The 9,102-nt window shown below is 38.8% G+C and overlaps 1 protein-coding gene across 33 annotated transcripts in view; it reads left to right on the forward strand.

Moving 5' to 3' along the window:
- LOC138064118 (ankyrin repeat domain-containing protein 55-like) overlaps positions 1 to 9,102 on the forward strand; it is a 133,767-nt gene that overhangs the window by 55,189 nt on the left and 69,476 nt on the right. For 12 of the 33 annotated variants that reach the window (XR_011137371.1, XM_068925239.1, XM_068925229.1 and 9 more), the window contains one exon: positions 4,647 to 4,753. The exons of the other annotated variants lie outside the window; for them this stretch is intronic. The gene's annotated coding sequence lies outside the window, so the exon portion shown is untranslated. The remainder of the gene's footprint in view (positions 1 to 4,646; positions 4,754 to 9,102) is intronic. 33 annotated transcript variants of the gene reach the window in all.

Genomic DNA, 9,102 nt, shown 5'->3' on the forward strand with positions numbered 1-9,102 from the left:
TTACAGTACTCTGACCAGGGTAAAAAATCAGGCCAAATATCAGGGCCAGTGTACTTGAAATATACAGAATGTGTTTTTGTTCATAAAATGTTAGGAGCTTAAAATGATTGAAAAAAGACTCTTTCAGCTGTGGTCAAAGCCTTTTTCTAAATGGAGGGCCACCCAAGGGTCAGTAACTTCTGTGGGAAGGATGGAAGGTAATCTTTTCCCCAGTTATTGCCTGGCTAATGATTAAAGCAGTCCCTGGGAAACAGAAGACGTGGCTTTCAATCACCAGGGGCGGAGGGGAGCCAACAACCCACTCCCAGGTGGTGGTGCTTTAACCAGTATGAAAAAGGTGGTGGGACTCCCTTCCGCCTCTTCCGCAGGCACCTGCTCTAGAGGAATATGTACTGTGGACTGAGCTACTCAAGGAGCATCTCCAGCCCAAGTGCAGGGGCCGGGGGCACAGAAACACCCCTGCACCAATCGTTCCCTTTCGGTCGGCCTCAGACCCACTCCCTCCTTGGCACACAGGGGCACTGTAACTCTGCTGCACACAGCTGAGGCCTGTCTATGAGGTGACCTAAGTGATATCCTGCTGAGAGCCAGGCAAACTTTCAGGCACCCAGAGTGGGTGCTCTGAGTCCAGCTGTAGCTGACTGGGAAGGACAGTGCCTTGGCAGCCGGTCAAATGATAGATTTGCAGGAGCAGACATAAGGTTTGCTTTGGTTTAGTTTCGAAACTGTTTTTATTAAATGCACATGACAGCCTGACATAGAATATTTAACATATAGAAAACAGTTATGTAACAATGAGTTTTGACCATCTTTCTCTAGGGTTATGGGTGACATAGCATAGCACGGTATGCTTGTTACAAAGTATCCCCAGATATCATGATCAGAAAAAATCTGAATTCAGTAACGAAGAGGTTAAAATGTGTGCAATGTAAGTAAACTTACAGGACTGCTGCATAAAACAGTGAAAAGACCACATTTTATAGTTTAATGCAAGCCTTTTTTTTTTTCTTTTCTGAAAAATGACCTGACAGGAAATATAAACAGGCCTTTGCAGAACTACTTTCAAAATCACTCTTTATCTTTCATCATATTTTCTAGCAGCTATGGTTTATTATAAACTATATAAGCAGAGTTGGGGAAACAATATAGAAAGAGGAGCATGAACCCATAAAAGATTGATGCAAAGTGCTGTGAGGAACTCTTATGGGAGAATTTGACCTTTTCTCTTCTGCCTTCTTCGGCACATATGTGCATTTTCCCTGAGAAAAACGGCATTCTTTTCCAACTGCACTCTGATAAGTAAACCAGTCTACAGTACTGTCCCCATTTTGAAACAAATGCTCAGTGTTTATATTTTGCATATTTACTTATAACACAGTTCTTACCACTTAGAATAATTCCTTCACACATCCTTGATACATTTGCACATCCACACGGTCAAACAAACCATGAGGTAGAAGAACATCATATTAAGGTTCCATAGCCAAGCAGTCAGAAGTTAAAAAACTCCAGATATGATTGTATTTCTAGGCTGAATTTCTAGGCTTCCTCAAATGGAGATATTACGATTCCCTCTTGTATTTCATGATCCTATGTTATTTTTCCCTTGCCTCATGAGTGCACAGAATGGACATTGCCTGTTTAACTAGAAGCTATTCACTATTTTGCTTCATCTTGGCTGTTTAACGCATGGTCCAGCTTGGCTCTTACTGCATACTATTCGCTATGGGCTTTCCTATGACATTCGACACTGCAGGATGTGAGTGCACCACCAGCATGAATATACAAGGGTCCTGACATATTTGTCTAAGCACGTGTCCATGAAATGCCCCTGTGATTGGTGTGCTGCAGCCAAGTTGACGATATTTTATTCTTATAAATAAGCCTTCATCTACATATGTATGAACTGGCCTTGGTGTGGGATGCAAGTCCTACTACATGTGCCCATATTCCTTAATGGAGGGTTAGTCTGGAGTATATATGCACATATATATATGCCAGCTGTTTGAGATGCCAAACAGCATCTTAGCATCTTAGTTTTACAAGACAAAACCAACATGCCTCCCATAAGCAGGGACGCATGCTATGGGCTGTAAATACCATGTTGAAGGGCAATTTTGATAGGATGAGATGAGTCTTAGATATATATCTGGGCATAGGAAGAGGGGAACAGCCTTACGGTCTCATCTTTCATCCAACAGCAAGACCTTACTGCAAGTCAGTGAAGTTGTTCTGCTTAGGTCAAGGGAACAGCAAAGCAGCCTTGAACTGTTGGCAAGGAACATATTCAACATATTTGCCATTTTGTGTGGATTGTCATGCAATGCTTTTAATTGGGGTACTGCTAAAAATAAAATGACCACCAAAAGATATGGTCTAGAGCTGAAATTCTAGATCCTATAGAAGGCAGATATCAAGCTTAGGACTATGTGTGAGGCAGAGAAAGACTGAGAAAAACTGGAATAAGCAAATAAATGGATTGCCATTCATTTCCTTGGGATTCCTGGCTGTCTGATGCAAACGGGTTTTTTATGCCACAGATAGGAACGTGTGTGTGTGTGCGTGTGTGTGTGTGTGTGTGCGTGTGTGTGTATACATATAATAAGTATATGTGTGTGTACTTGTTCCCAGTGCAAATCTTCCTGGCAGGCCTGTTCCTACAAGGTAAGCAGATCTGCATGTGAGGACTCATACATGAGTAAGACAAACCACAGTTCGAGGATAGTCAACAAAGTTGTCATGGAGGCTTGACAATTGCATTTCACTTATAACTGATCAATTCATCAACTGATCAATTTTCACTTACTCTCCCTCAGCCTGTTATCTCTGTCAGTTACATCTCTTTCATTGCCTCAGTTTCAGTTGGATGCAGGCCTATTTCAGATAGTTTTTAAAAACTCCTCACAGATAAGGCTTTTATATATTTTCTACAGCCATCCTGCATGGCAAATTAAGAGATTCTCTCTATATAAAGTGTCTTACAAATGGTTTTGACTATTTTATAACACTTGACCCTATGAACAATTCAAAGAATTACCAATGTATCAGTTTTAGTAAAGTGAAAATATTTTGAAAGGATGTGCATTTCAAATATGTGATATCAGGATATCTTTCTTCACAGACACACAGACAGCCCCGAAATGACACTTAAATGATTTAAAATAATTTAAAACTAAGCTTCAGATTCTCTATTATTCTGATGTCTGTCAGAAAAAATCTCTGACTAGTGAGTGAAATCACTGACTTCACGGTTTAACTCTTCCTTCAGCTTCTTAATTGTACATATGTGAGACTGGCCCCATTTGTAAGATCTGGTTCTAAAAACATGATGTGAGGAAATATTTTGACCTTTGGGAATGTTATATGCATATATTAATATATATTAATATATATTAACATATTTCAATTAATGCATATATTTTTGAGGTAATGTGACAGCAATGATATCCTGTCTTATAAGCAATAGTCTGGTGTACAAGAAAGTAAACATATAAAATACTAGCCCTAAATACTTAAGCATATGGATTTAGTGGTCAGTTGAAAGCACCTTGAAGAAATGATCCTTAAAGATTGACTGTCTTCACTCTGCATGAATATAATTTACTGGCAGAGATGATAGCCCTGCATCAGATTAAAGAATGTGTTGCTCATAGTTTTCTTAAACACTGATTTGTTGACACATACTGCCACGTCAGTGAGGTAGCCATGGGCTGATATATCGCAGCTCTAGCTGAAGCTGAGTGGTCCTGGAAAGCAGACGCTCCCCAGCCATAGCAGAGAGCTGCCTCCTGGTAGGTAGAATTTGCTATTTTCATTGCCGATTGCTCTGACCAGAAAAATTATCTCTAGCAGTGGTTTAGATCTCAGCAGTCTGAACCAGCCCATGCAAAGAGAAGAGTGGAAACAGCTGCGTTCTCTTTGTCTGAAGCCAACTGAACTCACAGGAAGGGTTTTGCTGGGTTTAGTGCCTTTGCTATGGGTACTGAATCCTTTACTTTCTATCTGAAGGGAGAATTTGTTTTCTTTCTGAACATAAAGATAACGCAGAGATACGTGAGTTTGTCACTTAAATATAGTCCATCGAGCTTCAGTAATGGTCCATTGTAAGAATAATTTCTGCTTACAGGGGAAGAGGTGTACCTTGCAGGCAACACGCATTCTTCTTTTCCCTCAATCTTCACCCGTGGGAAAATAAAAATAATGATGCCATCCATCAGAAGTGCTCTTATCCCAGTCCACTTTCAATAACATCTGTTCCCTCAGGCAGATGTTGTTCCGAACTAAATGGGAGAGCAACGTAGCACTGACCACATTGTGCAAAGCAGGGGACTGCGCTGCATGATCCAGTGCCAATAGCAAGGGAAAGGCTAAAGCCAACCAAGCCATTCTCTTCTGGTAAACCTCCACCTCCAAGAGGCTCTAACTGACTGCGAGGATTCCCACCTTTGGCTGTATGCTGGGGAGTAAATGCAGTGCGAGTCTTTAAAAATGTGCACATGCTTGAGCGGAGAGCACAGAAAGAGCTTGAGCAGCAGTAAATATGGAGGGCTATACAGCTGATTACATCCTCATGTCTGAGCGCAAAAAAAGAGCATTGGTGAATATACAGGGAAAAAAATTGCTGAGGAAAACTTTTAATTTTACAGAACAATAAACACAACGTGAAAAGAAATGGAGACAGGAAACCCCTTTTGAATGAAGATTTTGACAGATATTTCCACATGATTTAGAAAAACTGGTTGTAAAGACACAGGTAAGGTCAAAAGTGTGCATTCAAGAGACTTGTGTCACCGGACAGGCTTCGCTGGTCTTGTCAGGAGCTGTTACTTCTTGTGGAGTTGTTCAGGAGGTTCAGAAGTCAAGATGCAAGTTTTCTCGCATAGTGCTGCCAGAAGATCCCATTTTGGAGCAGCGTGGGGAAACTTAGATGAAAGAATAATAATGATGGTTTCTTGTTTGGCAGCCAGAACCAGCTAATAACAGTGCATTCTTTTCAGCTTAAAGCTCTATTTTGGGGCTAAACCTGCCAGTAGAGAAGGAAAAGCAATATGTTGAGGTTCTTTTTCTGAATTAAGGCTATATTTACTGGGCAACAAAGAGCTAAGTTATTATTTTTAGGGCCAGCACAATACTTCACAAAAGAAGAGGGCAACATCTATAGTACTGCACTAAGAATCCATTAGGCAGCATGGACAATACTGTATACACACCTCCTCCAACACTATCTCCGTAGGCTTTGTACCCTCACCTGGCTTTGTACCCTCACCTCAGTTTCATGTTGATGACACCACTTCAGTACGCTGCAAAACAGTGGACATACATATATTTCACATACCTTGAACCAAAAACACAAAAAGAATGCAAAAAATTATCTTGTGAGCCAGAAGAACTGCCTGGGACCCAAAGGAGACTAGGGCCAAACACTATGTAGTGTGAACATGGCCAGCTAAGACCCAGGTCTAGACCATTCTCTAGCTCCACTTTATTCAGCAATATAGACGTAGCCTGACCAGAGGCTAGAACAAAGCAGAGGTTACTGACTCCAGGCAGCTTGGGAAAAAGACTACATGAAAGGCTTCGTGAGTGAAGGATATCTGGCAAATGTTACGATGATGGTGATGATGATGATGACAAGAATGAAGAAGTGTGGCAGTGCCAGAGAAAGAAATTATATGCTATTACCTCAAATAATCTCTTTATACTTAATCTATCATTATTGACAAAAAATGAAAAAGAGGTAAATAGCTGATCAGGAAGCAAATGAAATTTTTGATTTTACCATTTACAGTGCTATTTTCCAGCTATATCAAACAGAACAGAGTACAGTCTGAGCAAAAATCACAGGTGTTTGATTTTTCTTATCTCTGACATTCTGTATCGTTATCAGCAGAACTATGTAGATAAAAAAACCTATATCAAATGAAACTTTAGCTCAAGTATGGCATCTGGTTTATGTCAAAGTTGGATGATTTTGTATCTTTGATCATTCAGCTAGGACAACAAGACCAGAATTTTTTACAACTTACACTGGGCAGAATAAAGTCTGCCTTTGAGAAAACAGGAGCAGTATCATTAATCTGTTTTTAAATAAATAGTGAGTTCTAATAGCTCTTTAATCTGAAGAGGATAGATCCTGAGCTGGAACAAAGCGCCTAAGTGCCAGCCAGGTTCAGTGAAGAGTGAATAGTGCGTATATTATAACTCACTGTGACATTTTTATTTTGTGATCTATAACAAGACATTCAGTGTTGGAAATACTTAAGAGAGACAGCTATTTGTGATCCATTGCTGCATTGTCTATATTTTCTTCTCTTTCAAAAGACCTTTTTTCTTCTTTCTTTTTTAACTCTCTCCTTTATCTACTAAGTCATTCCAATGTCCTTTCAGGATCTTCGGCCTATTAATTAAACTCAAATAATCTTGATAACTTTCAGTACTGAAATCACTAGAGTATTTTAGAACATACAGAGCATGCATACCACGAGCCTATATTTTTTAACGCAAATGTGCAAGTGGTTAATGCCTGGGCATATCCAGAAGTTATTGTGATGGTGGAGAGTATCTTGAAGTAAAGGGTAAAAATAGCATGTTTATGTATTTGGTAGGCATTTCAGGATTTGCCCACCCATTATTAGATAAATTCCAATAAAAAAGATCTACAGGTCAACTAAGTACTCTTTTTCATCCTCAAGATAGTAAATGAGTAGCAGCTCATGTTAATGAAAAGAGGTTGTTTAGTGAAAAAAATGCCGGCCAAACTCAGTAAACACTTCTGTTGAAAGTTGCAGAATTATAGATACATATTTCCAATGATTTGCTATCAAAAATTACAATAAGACAACTCATAAAGTAAAGTAAGCAAAAATAAAGAGCAAGAAGTCTTCTAATACTAAAGGAGAATTAAAATGTTTGGTAACTTGGTGGTAGGTTAATGCAAGACATTAGCTGTGCCAGTCACCAAGGTCAATGGTGAAATGAAGTATGACATCTATACAAATAAAAAAGGTTATTTGCAGCATATCTCATTTGTAACACTAGACAACAATAGGCACTTTAAAAAAGGCTAGAATAATATTTTAAGGGATATAATCATGAGGTATTCCATTTTATACAGGCCTTGACATAAAACACACCCAAAGAACTGAACTCGCCTTCGGACTAGGGTTTCTAATGAACCAAAGGGATGGTTTCAAATCATTGGCATTGGAAGATGATGACTTCAGCTTCATCTTAGCAAGTTTCTGCATACTCCTCTTTAGAAAAGCCAAAGCACAGTTGAAATTGCTTTGTATTTAACTGATATATTTTGCTTTGTAAGTTCTAGAAGCATAATGAAAGCCAATTGCTTTATGAAAACAGTGAGCACTGAAGTAAACAATTTATGCAGTGAGCATGTGAATATGGCTCTTTCCATCACCCCCCAAATCAAAGAAGAACAGAAAGAACAAATCAAAATAAACAGAAATTGGATGCAAAACAGGAATACAAACATGTTAGTTCAACACACCGGTTTCACAGCGATATCTAGCAAATTCTCAGTTGAATAAATGTTTGTATAAAGTAAATTGTTAGCATAATACCCAAAGAAGACTTAAGAAATATTCTGTATGCTAATGAGGGTGCAGTCTGTCAGGAAGAGCTTGCTAACAGACCTAGTAGTAATCAAGAAGCAAGTGATCTGGTTGTGGCAGGCCCTCAAGATGATAATTAAAAATGGGGAAATTGGAAACAATTGTCAGGAGAAAAGAATAGTAATGTACATGTAAACACAATGTATTTTATAAATACTAAAACTGTTTGCCAAAAATGTGATAAAACTATAAAACTGAACAAACGTAAGAACATCCCAGAAATCTATTAGCATAAGTCACGATAACCTTGAGAAGATGAGGTTCACATGAGAACAAATAGCCTATTGGCATTGTGGAATTTGTCTTCAGATAGTGAGATCTTTGAACTTAATGACTTTATGACAAAGTGAAAAGGTTATGCGTGTATGGAAGGTCAAAAAACTACTTCCAGGGAGACAGGGTTAGCTTGGCTTGGACTATAAGCTAAATGCAAGGTAACTTTTATCAAGCTGTTCTGGAAATTCACAAACACCTTCCAGGAGATGCTTGTATTTCACATGTGACTTCAGTGATAACAGATAACATGACTTCAAGTGTTTCAGTCTTACCAGGCCTGCCAGTAATCTTAACTTTGCTCAACTGACTTAACCTTATTAAAAGGCAAACCTATATAGTTCATGGTCATGGATTTTTTTTGGCACAGGAGCTGGAAAAAGAGCACAGGATTAAACTATATTTAAGCAAAAGCCTGTATAAACAGCAACATGTGACCAAGAAAGAAAACCGCTAGCACAATACAATGTGGATAAAATTAATACTCACTGAGGAGCTCTAGAGTTCACTTTTGAGGCTGTAGTTTTATATTTTAGATTTGATCACCCACAATACATTGAACTAGGTGGGAGATCCTATTTGCCTTCAGAGGACCTGGATAACATCCCCAGAATTTGGCAGAATATTTGAAATAGTAAAAAATGCATGAATGACGTTGCACTGATGTCAGTTCTTAAAAAGGGGTATTTCCATAGACATTTATAGAGTCTATGTCTTACTCATACAGTACGAGTGTATTGAGACACCAGAACTGGGACTGGAAATCAGTGGGGCCCCTGGAGGACTGAAGACCTATGAGTAATTTAGTGCTGACAGTTTAGAAGGACCAGATTTCATTTCACTTCCAAGTCATGTAAAACAAGCACATGAACTCCTTCCTCTTTTCCCAACAATAACTGTATTCCATATATTTCTCATGTATCCCTACATAGCACTTTAAGGGTGCCATCCATTTGACCTATTTTTGACATTTACTTTAGGATGAGATGAATTATGTGCTAGTAGCATCTGTTTTTCTCTTGACTATAACAGACTCCAGCATGACTCACTCAGAAGTTGGTATCTATAGCGCAAATAAATATCTACAGCATAGTTTAGTCAGATGGATCCCATCCATGGAATTCTAAGTGTAATATGCTTTATATGTAAGCACATACTTATCCTGACATAAAGAGAGTTACAAGCCATGCAAAGCAAT

Source organism: Struthio camelus, chromosome W (assembly GCF_040807025.1).
Source record: "Struthio camelus isolate bStrCam1 chromosome W, bStrCam1.hap1, whole genome shotgun sequence".
NCBI lineage: Eukaryota > Metazoa > Chordata > Aves > Struthioniformes > Struthionidae > Struthio > Struthio camelus.